Source organism: Haemaphysalis longicornis, unplaced genomic scaffold (genome assembly GCF_048455015.1).
Source record: "Haemaphysalis longicornis isolate Haplotype H1 unplaced genomic scaffold, Haemaphysalis longicornis Haplotype H1 scaffold_2, whole genome shotgun sequence".
Taxonomy (NCBI): domain Eukaryota; kingdom Metazoa; phylum Arthropoda; class Arachnida; order Ixodida; family Ixodidae; genus Haemaphysalis; species Haemaphysalis longicornis.
Window position 1 is genome coordinate 30,523,632 of NW_027526295.1, and position 11,652 is coordinate 30,535,283.

The 11,652-nt window shown below is 44.7% G+C and overlaps 1 long non-coding RNA gene across 1 annotated transcript; it reads right to left on the reverse strand.

The window, feature by feature from the left end:
• Positions 1-321: 321 nt before the first annotated feature.
• On the reverse strand, positions 322-2,743 carry LOC144167042 (uncharacterized). Its single transcript, XR_013321828.1, has 4 exons — positions 2,185-2,743; positions 1,836-1,995; positions 1,626-1,748; positions 322-1,136 (listed from the first exon to the last, which is right to left on the reverse strand). It is a non-coding gene; the product is annotated as an uncharacterized LOC144167042 (long non-coding RNA).
• Positions 2,744-11,652: the final 8,909 nt, after the last annotated feature.

Sequence of the window (11,652 nt, forward strand, 5' to 3'; positions counted from 1 at the left end):
CTATCGGAGCACAGTTCTATATAAAAGCTGGTCTGAGATACCTGGAGCGGCACACAGAGACTTTGGCTTCATCCGCCGCCTCCTGTTCTGGGTTTTGGCTGCATGTAAAAGAAACAAGACTCGCATTAAAATACATACCAAACCAACTATTAGCACTGATACAATGCTTTTCAAAACACTAAGCAAATTTTATTCGCTCGTATTATTGCGTACATTTGAGATACGGAGACATATCTGTTTCCACTTGGGCAGAAAATGACCAGCGTACAGGATCAAATACCAAAACGATATCAACTTGGTAACTAATTTTACCAAGCGAACTTAGAAGCATTTTTCCAACCGGAACATTTATCTCAGGTAAATCTCACAGTTGCGTGCTATACAAACCCTACTATCATGACGACAGTATGCTTGTGACCAAAGCACTGCCTCTAACAAGCAAGAAATGCAACTTATTCAAAGTAAACAACTTTTCCAAGTCAAATATGTATATTTCGCATTCTTCTAGGGCTTAGGTGTCAGCTAAGATACAGTACAAAAATTGATTAATAAAGCCCCAAACCGTCTGTATAAATAATTACTCTCACGTTTGCATCCATCAACAGCAGCACTGCCATGGAAAAAAATTTCGAGCTGCATTTGAATAATAAAAACGTTACAGTCCAGTGCCATTAACTACATTAACAGAGTAACAGAGTAGCTGCAAAGGCAGCCTGCGCTTTGTGCCAACGAAAAATTGCAAACGAAAGCACGACTTCACTTTTGCAATTGACATGCCGCTTGCACCAATCATTTGAACCACGACATATCTTTCCGAATAGGCTTCAACGTCTAACAATAATTTAAAACCCCAAGTAAAGTGACCACATCAAGTCTTTCAACAGAGCTTTCAACTTAAATGACACCAGGCCACTGTTAAATGGCCAAGAACTCTCTGCAGAAGTCCCAAGAACTCTCCAAAGTCGCATAAGTTTCAGGAGATTAAGACGAAATATACGGCGAGGAGGATGGCCACATCTTGATGTGACAACGCAGGCGGAAAATCCATGACGTGTTTCTTGCAGACAATATTTACGCTTCCATTTTCTTCTCTCAAAATAACTGGACCTCGAGAATAACTGGACCACGTCATGTACCTTTAAGGAAGGAAGAAGAAAATTTTGTTAGACGATGGCTTTAAATGAGTGAGTTGCTTAGGATACCCCTTTTATAGCATAGTAATCGATTGAAATATCAGCGATTTCTTGGTTTCTTTTCAGCGAATGCTGCTAACAATGTACAAAAAATATTAGCACAGACTGTCAATGGCCGTTCTCTAATTCTGGAAAGCAACCGCACTGGGCGTGGCCGTGGTGCCGTATTATCACAGCAGCAACTCTCAATGTGAAAGCAAAATGTTTGCAAAACTTGAATGCAAAATAATAGTTTTTTTGTCCACATGTTGCAGCATCCGAAACAGGCTGAATGTGAAGGTATTTCCCAATATTGGAGTTCACGATTTATTTTTAACAGTAAGATTTTGCTACAAAGAAAACTACCACAAATTCAGTCCCGCAAAAATAAAATGCCAGCTTCAATAAACACTACCATAAATTGAGTCCCACAAAAATAAAATGCCAACTTACCCAACTAAAATTAAGATGCAGGCGTTCCTGGCAGGGCCTCCTCGGAGTGCATTTCTAGGAAAGTTTTGCCAACGTGTTCCCAAAAGCTCTTACTGTCGTTTTCACCTCCAGGTCAAGTTGTCACTGAAATGGTGTTCCGAAGCCATTACGTATATTTCAACTACCTAAAAAGGGACCATCAAAGTTCCAGAACTGGGAGTGCGTACTTACTTGTAGAATGCAATGATTTCATCCCGTACAACGGCTGTCATGTGTTTCCTTTTTGTGGACACACGCCTTCAAGAACGGTGAACACACGCCTTCAATAACCAGGAAAATGGCAGTATGCATTCCTTGTTCCATTGTTTTAAGTCCCGGTCCGCCCTATTTCCTAGAAAATAAAAACAGTATAAAAATATCGAAGCATAAATTTACGCTTCCCTCTAAGAAGGGAGTACTACAAGATCTCTTACAATGCCTGATTAGTTGTGCTAAAATTTATTTTGCAGCACGAGCCCTGGTAACGTTTTCAGGCGAAACAATTTTAAATATAAAAATATTTGAACATTTTTAGGCTCACCTGTCATTGCTTCATGCGGAGTGGTGAACGTCTGTATAATACGCAACACTCAAGAGGCACTCTTTCGTGGCTTTATGACTTCCACAAAGCATTCATAATCTGTCACACTTGTCACGACGACGCCTCGGCGTGCCGAAGATGTCTTCAGCCACAGTGAATGCCACAGCCATGATTTCAGAGGTATATGTAAGGAATGGAAATAATTCGTTTTAATTTCTGTTCTTCAGACAAAGGAAAACAATTGTCACAAACTACCAGTGTAGAGAACAGTCAGCCATCTGGACAGTCAGCCATCTGGACAGTCAGTCAGCCATCAGTCAGCCATCTGGACAGGTTATACAGATCGAATACAGAATGTAGCAATCTGCTTTCGCAGTATATTTTCTAAGTTTAAGGAAGCACAGAAATGGGTAATGTTGGGTGCACATAGTGATGCAAGAACTTATCACCTGAGCGTTGTCGGAAATTATTTCGACTCTCGGGTTACCACCGACATTGACGGCATAAAAATGCAAGAGTGGCTTATTTCTAACGCGGTTCGTGAAGTAGCAACAACTAATTATGGATATTGGATAATTATCCTGGTCTCAAGTTACCACTGACATTAACAGCATAGAAACGGCAGCACACTTTCTATATACCCACTGCGTGTTTCCACATTTCTTCCCCTCTACAAAAGAAACGTTTGTTACTGCGGTACTGCTAAGACAACAACTGTCCCTTCCATTTCTCTACACTTCAGGCAATGTTATTTGAAAAAGATCATCTCAATTGGTCAAATGAATTGGAAGAAACATGGAACATAAACATGAAACATGGAATCATGGAACAGATAAACGTAAGATGACGCCTTGAAAACACATCAACACAACTCGAAATAGCGTCTACCTTGCGCGCAACGGGCAAGGTCGAAGACTCCTGGTCTGGTAAGCACAGTAAATGCATTCTACTCAGCAGACTAACACAACGCCGCAATTACCACGAAAGTTTTAAAAATACCACTAAATCTAAGGACGGACGCTCCGACAAACTTGCTTGGAAGTTGTACACGTGTGCACGCGCGATTATCGCGATCGACTAACCCGAGAAGATTCGCTACCGCAGAGATACACAGCAAGTCAATATACAACTAAGCAAAGCCACACAGTAAGGGCAAATCCATTCATGAAACGCGCAAACCAGCAACTTCCTTATAGCAATGGCTAACGTACGCAGTCAGAAATGTCCAGCCGACTCTGACCCGCGAACACGGAAGTTTTGGTAAATTACGGCTGCAAACGTTTCTCCAACACAAAATGTTACACGCCGCGACCACAAGGATGGACGACACACGAATAACGGGCAGAGAAGCGGTATGTTTATCGGACGCAGTTAACAAGGATGTCACAGAACAACAACCGTTACCAGCACATAAATAAGCAGCACTGACCTTTTTTGCGCCTCCTGGCAAAACTCCACTTCGTCGAACAGGAAATACAGCCCGCGGATATTAAAAATTCCCAGTTGCACGCCGCAATCAACCCATTCAAACTGCTAACGGGACGGCGGTAACGGTTCTCGCGGTTCTCGCCAGCGTGACCGAGAATTACTTTAGTAAATATCAGTCGCATCGCGCGAGCGATTGAGAAACCCGCTTGGGAATGCCACTGGTGGCGCTGCATGCGGAAGACCATAAAATTAGCGGAGAGAATCCTGGAAGATGGGAGCGCTGCTGTTGTTTAAAGTGTTGACGCAGTCCCGATTTTCATCCGTCGTCGTCGTACCCGTTGCAGCCCCACTGTACCGTGAATCAACGCAAAAACAGCTCTGCCGTGCTGCTGCTGACGCATGCGCATGGAATGCGCTACTGGAGTGGCGGTCTTTTCCTCATGGCTTCGGCAAACTTTCGTTCTCGCGGAGGCTTTGGCGATGCGCCCCCATAAGAGCTCATACAACTCGGCACACGTGATGGCTTTTATTTGATTCGGAAAACGGGCATATGCGTCTAAGCGGACGTTTACGCCCGCTGAGGCCGAAACAAAGCTCAGATAATAGCCGCGTTAGCGCGTAAATACTGGTTAAGTTGTTTCTCGCTGAGGGCCGTGAGTGCGTGCGATATCCGAGCTTAACTTTGGATAACAATTTCTGCGTTACTGTTTACAATGAACGCAAAAGGGCGTGGCTTCATTTACTGCTTTTCGTGACAACAAGCCTTTCCGTAGTCAATAAAATATACTGCGACGCTCTTAGATACCCACGTTATATAAAGCTACTTACAGCTAATTAGCGAGTAATAATACATCGGCCCGTTTCCCAGCCCTTTTCCCCCCTGAACACCAATACTACAGGAAAAAAGCAACTGTGGAAGCAGCTGGAGCAGGCGGATCATTCAATGAACTTCAATTACTATGACAAGACACAACAACAGCAAGTTAACTCTGCGCATTTTTGCCGTTACTGCACAGCATAATTAGGAATTACAATGTCATTTCAGCATTAATACATACAAAATAATGCAGGTATCACGTGGTATATTTAGTTGTACAAGTTTAGTTCCGTTCACCCAATCAACCGCTCCCTGCAAAGGGGTTTTTGTTTTTGCTTGTGGAAATTAAAAGAGACTCACCTGTTAGCATTCCTATCGGACTTACTACGTCATGACCAACGGACTTAAAAACCATCGTGCACCAATATGAATAGTTTTACAAATACATACCGATATTCACAACGGCCTAGTTTGCTTATTGCCTATTTTAGATATATGTCGCTTCTCTAATGAAACAAAGAAATAAAACTCTCGCATGGTAGACCGCTAGCGCCTTCCACTGAAAACTGGATAAACCAAAATGCGTTTCTTGTTTTTTTTTATCTCTGCAAAGAAATGATATAAAGCAGACTCCCGTTAAGACGAACCTGATGGGACCGTAAAAATGTATTCGTATTATCCCAAATTCGTCTTAAGCGGAGGTGTATTGCATTGTGGACGTTACAAGAGAAAAATGTCGGGGTTCTTAATCAGTGTTCGTTTTAACCAAGTTCGTCTTAACGAGGGTTATTTCTAGAAGAAGCAAACCGGGTCGTTAGTGTTATTTCTGTGAATTTGTAAAACTTCTTGTATCGGTACATGGTGCTTTTCAATTAGTAAGTCTCATGAATTTGCGTCATGGATTAGTGAGTCCCATATGAATTGGATCAGGTGAGTCACCCTTAATAGCATGCACGAGACGAAAAATGTTAACGAACATCCAAGCATATATAACTGCATGCGTGACATGCTGCGTGCAGTGTGAAATGCGGCACAGTCGGTTAACACTATGTATATACCGCATCAGGGCATAAATAACGTGGACTAAGTACCTATTTTACAGCAGATTGTAGCCATTTATACTTTCCTGTAAAGCACTTAAAATTGTGCACGTACTACAACACAGCGAGTTGATGGCTGAGCATTGAGCAAAAAACAATGTTTCTGCGACGCTTTGTGAACCAAATGCAGAACATGCAATAGTCTCAACAACTATATTATGAGGTATCCACAAAAGCCGAATGAATTCTTCAGCACTACCGCGGCTCTGTACCAAACGCAGAAGGAGAACCTGAGGACATCTGGTCCTTCTAAAATTCAAGTCATTGATGATTTCAGACGTACTGCGCGTCTGCAATTAGCGAAAGACGATATTCACTAAAGCGGTTTGAGCGCCACAGTCAACCTGAGAGGGGTTCGTGGAATTTCTATTTTCGCTAAGATACCCTTTTCTCGCACCTTTCATGCTTTGTACGGTGTTGTTATAGCAGTGGACATATTTTTTTCTGTCAAATAACGTCACTAAAAAATACGTCTTAGCCGTCTTATATAAGTAAACTGCTCTAAGACAGTTCCATAGATATCGACGAAGTTTATTAAATTTTATGTGGTGCGTGCGTGTGTGCGTGTGTGACTGCATGCATGTGTGTGTGTATGTGTGGGTGCGCGGGTGTGCGTTCGTGTCGGTCTCTATGTCTGTGGGCGTGTGCGTGCAAGTGCTTGTGCGTGCAAGTGCTTGTGCGTGCGCTTGTGCGCCAAAGGGCGTCAAATATATATGTGGTTTATTGTTCCAGTTAATGCACGATTCAGTGCATACTTCACTGCAGCGCACAAGTTATGTGGAACAAGACACGAGCAAAAAATATACAAAAGCACTTTTCAAAATTTTTACTGGGACATAAGTGGAACAGTAACTGGAACGGCCGACAGCGCATCCCCTCATTTATTCGGTTCCACATAATAACCACAAACCTAAAGAAAACAAATACACAGTTCCAGATAAGATCCACTTATATCTCTCGTTCCAGTTATTCTTCGTTTAGATCCAGATAAAAATATGTGGATCGCCCCGTTTAACTGGAACTTACATGGAACCAGATTAAGAGTGTGGATAAACCTTTCTAGTGTAGCCCCTTGGGTATCCCGGATGATGGTTACTTCCGGAGCAGGCAGCACTCCCTACCTACATGGGTTTGATATAGAGGGAGCCATACGAAAAATAGCGAGGGGGCGAGAACAAGACACGATCGGCAGGGACAGGAGGTACGCACTCAGAGGTGAGCAGAGAAACATTACGCACAACTTGGACGAGATAATTAAGTTCGCAGAACGATTCTACACCAGGCTGTACGCCAGTGACGTTAGACCAGAGGAAACTGCTGAGAATACAAGCAAACTTGCCATGTCCTACTACTAACAATAGAGGAATTCGAAAAGGTTCTCAAACGCATGAAAACTGGAAAAGCTGCAGGTGACGACGGCATAAATATACATCTTTTGAAGTCGGGCGGATATATTGTACTGGAAAAGGTTGCGGTACTATTTTAGGACTGCTTGAGAACTCAAAAAAGTGCCAATAGCCTGGAAAAACGACAAGACTATTCTGATTCATAAAAAGAGAGATCCCAAGGATGCCAAGACTTACAGACACATCAGCCTATTCTCAGTTGTTTACAAGCTGTTTACCAAAGTTATAGTTAGCCACATAGGTGACGGCCGGAATTCCCATCAACCCAGAGGGCAACGTTGGTTTAGAAAAGTGCTCTCAATCATGGGTTACATTTATGTGGTCAACCAAGTGATCAAAAATCCGCAGAGTACACTACACCCTATAACAGGGCATTTATGGATTACGAGAAAGCGTTTGATTCCGTACTGCCCGCCGCTGGATTAGAAGCACTAAAGTACCAGACAATAGCTGAAACCTACATAATACTTTTAGACGACATATATAATGGATGCACTGATAGAATAACCCTCCACAAGTAAAGCGAGGAACTTCCGATCCGAGAGAGATAAACACAGGGAGATATCATCTCTCCAAAACTATTCACAGCATGTCTGTAGGGAGTATTTAGAAAGTTTGACTGCGAAAACTTTGGATTAAGGATAAACGGGTAATACTTGAGCCTTTTGAGGTTTGCGGACGGCATGGTCTTGCTGAGTGAGACTGCAGTACACATGCAAACCGTGCTTGAGGAACTACAATCAAAGCCCAGCCGTGGGGCGAAAGGCAATATGAACACAACATAAAGTAATGAGGAATAAACACGCGAAAAGCGTCCTCTTCAGCTTAGGAAGCGAAACGCTAGAAGTAACAGAATATAACTACTTCGGACAGATGGTTAGTGCTTCCTCAACCACGATAGAGAAATCCGGCGCAGAATAGGTATGGGTTAGGAAGCACTCGGCAAGCACTCCCATACAATGAAAAGTAAGCTACCTTTGTCAATGATAAGGAAAATGTACAACCAGTGCATACTGCTGGTCATGACATACCGAGCTGAAACTTCGCGCCGTACTAAACTTGAAAGGAAAATTAGGTCGGCTCAACTGGCCATGACACGAATAATGTTAGGAATAACACTCAAGGACAAGAAACGGGCTACCTGGAGCAGAGAACAAACTAGAGTTGACGATGTCATAGTCAAATAAAGAAAAAGAAATGGAATTGGGCGGGCCATCTAGTGGTACGAACCGAGAACCGGTGAATAACTAGGGTAACAGAGTGGATTCCAAGAGATGGGTCTGGAAGGGGAAGGCCAATGACACGATGGAGGGATGCAGCATGAAACTTCGTGTGTAAACTGTGGACTCGATTAGCGCAGGAGAGCAGGGGTTGGAGGTCAATGGGAAAGGCCTTCGTCCTGCAGTGGGCCTAAGCAGGCTGATGAGGATGATGATGATTATGACGACATTGCCGACGAGAACGATGAATAGCGTCAAGAAAGGGACGCAATAATAGCACTGCTCAACAGTTTTCTGGGTGCCAGATAATGCGCTTCGCTCATAAAGACAGTCTAGAAAAAAACTTCCTCATCCACTGGCTACCGAGCGCCACTCTGACCCGTCATGCGTTGGTTGGTAGGTCGTTAGAAACGTTGAAACGACGTGACTCCGTATTCGTGACAGACAAATGCACACCTGAAATCAATGGCGCCGCGTTGAAACAAGGAACGGGTTGCGCACTCCATTACTCACATTGAGGTGACGCCAATGATGCCCAGCGGAAGCGGCTGGCCCTCGCCTTGATCTCTCCGTCGGCTAGGCCCTCCTGAGGCCCCTTGGAGTCCTTAATGGCTTCTCGCGAGTCGGCTGCTGCATGGTCCTCTACCTTGACCTCCTTCTTGGACGACCGGATACTGCGAATGGACAGGCTGGGCAGCTTAAGCGACTGTCCCTTCTCTTTTTTAAGCACCAGCTTGAGCGAGCTCTCTGGCCTAAGTTCGTTCGCCTGGTTGGTTGGAAGCGGTGTCGCGTGTTGACTATTCGAAATTACAACAGCGCCATCTGTGGGCGCGAGAGAAACCTGGTGCTCTTCCGCCGGCTGCGGGGGTGCCGCAACAGCGCCAAACGCCTTCGCATCGGAAGGGACGATGCCCGCTGCGTTGTTTGGCGGCATGCTTCTTGGTGACCCTGGCACCGACCGCTCCTTGTTGATATTCGTGCCGAAGGTTTTTTCTCCGCTCACAGGTGGCACCACAGCGACTCCAGCATTATTGACCGTGGGGGCTTCGCCCCCGCTGTGCGGCTCTGGTTCCGGAGACCGTGGAACACCATCGTCCAGTTTCCGGTCGGACTGCGGCGCAACGTTGCCGCACCCCGGATGTGCGCCTCCCGCCATGTCATGCGAACTGTAGGAGCACCAAAAGGGTAGAGATCCTAAATATATTTGAAATTCCACTCGGTAACCTATAAGATGTGTGATACTCTCTATGCCTCCTCTTGGTCTGGGCTGTGGTTCGTTCTGTTACTGAACGACGCGGAAATTTTGTTGAGATGCCTCATCTGTTGCATACTTTTATTTGTATTTTAGAAAATATAAACATTATTTAAAAGCATGGTTGGTATTTTAGATCGATAGACGACTCCACCGTGTCTCTGCTAGCGGAGATAATCGCCAGCTGTATTCTACCGGAAAGGACGTCGGTAAATACTACAGCTGATGTGGATGTGTACAGACAGCCCGACAAAGCATGTACGGAATAACGTGAAACAGCTGTATGGAAATAGCAACCGGAGCCAGTGTATCATTGCTATGACCATTTCACTTAAACTTTTCCGACATCAAAACGTCCAAAATGCATGCATTTGGCCACAATCCACGGACGTGTGTGAGATTGAATGCTCTTAACCCGCTTTAATAAAATTCCTGTTGACGTCACAGTTTTTGGGCCGTGTGACGCACTTGCAGTGCTAGTGACAATATTTGAACGCACATGTGGCCGCTTTTCAATTTCGCCCTGATTGCCTCCATATTAAAATGATTCTATCATTCGTTATGAATCATTGGCGCGCTCTAGACTGAAGGAACCGGTGATTGTATGCGCACTAAACGCTTGAGAGATGCCACTGGGCGGTTTATGTAAACTTTCTACCGAACATAAGCGAAGAGCAGCCTTTGCCGTCAATTATCTGATGTTTTATGCGTAACATCACGTCGTGGGTCGATAATTTCGCATGGAAACCTATCATGGTGTGAGGGTACAGTCCTTTTCCTCCATGTAGACATTTATTATGTAGTTTTAACTTCAATGCTTACAATGTGCGACAAAACTTTGCTGAACACTCATGACCTGAAAGGCTATGTGGTGGGCTGAAATACCGTCTACAAAAGTGCACTATTCTCAGTGATTCGTTTATGTACAGGCTTGTGCGACCGAGAAATTAAATATCCGCGGTTAGTGGCCCTGCGGCGCGCGCGCAATGTTTGCTGCAGCATTATGACAACTTTTCACCGAGACACCGGATTTACTAGCACCAATTCTATACTGTAGTTTGCTCTGCGTGTATCCGTATCTCTCAAGTTCGTGTTTACTGCCCAATCGTGCTAACGATATAGATTATCAGAGTACCCAGAATGCTGCCTGCATTGTGAATATTTTGCGGTTAGAGGTTATTTATTGGGAAGTATTTTTTACACGATTCATCGAAGAACTCTGTACTCCTCTCCTGGCAATCCCCGTGTCTGAGGTTGGCACCAAAAAGCCTGGCTACCGAGCTCAATGACTTCATCTCTTCAAATGTAGCTACACGGCGAACAGCACTCAGCAAAGCAAATCACTTCAACAGTCCGTGCTTCTACGAGGTATACCCTCGGTACTAGTGGCCGTACCTGGGACGATGCTTTAAGCTGCTTGTCCTGTGGTCCTGCTTGGACTTACGACGATGTGTCCGGTACTTCTTGCTGCGTTCCCTGGTGTCACGGTCACAACCTGGTAGCGACGGGTAGTCCCTCACAGCCCTGCGGGACAGGAAAGGTACGTTCAACCATGCTGTGTGAACACTATATATACTGAAGTTATGAAACACGAAAGAATGCACAGTGATCGCGGCGGGAGTAGACAGACAAGGGCGGGCGCTTAACTACCCATTACACCTTAGTTTCAGGCTATTCTGTGCGCACTGCAAGACCTCTTGTCCACGCGAAACGCCAATAAATATGTATACGATTATCCTCTGGATAGGTACGCCGTGATCAGCATCGTCGGCATGCCATAATTACCACTAGCACAGCCACTGCTAACCACTAACTAACTGAACGTTCGACGGTGATGGACCGGTTGGCTGCCGCCCCATGTCACCGTTCTAATTGTGAAACCACTACGAAGAGCCACAGCTAGGATCACGTATTTCCCCGCCAATTAAAGCGACGTGTGACCTCAGCCATGAAACTGCAATTGAAACGCTACAGACTGCGTCAATGTACCTCCGGAATGTTTGTGAATCGTCTGATGCAAATATAACAAGAAGAGTTAAAGAACGCCCAAATACCATCCCGAAAAGTCAAGAATAAAGGAGAGCTCTGTCAACCTAAAAAATAAGAGTGTAACGCCAGTATAACACCTATTCTTTACGATGCCACTTTACAGCACTGACTGAAATAAGATGTGTAGAGAAAGTGTAGCAGGGTGCACGAGGCCTAGAGGAGGGGGATAGGTTAGGGCCGCAGTAGTATTATTAGA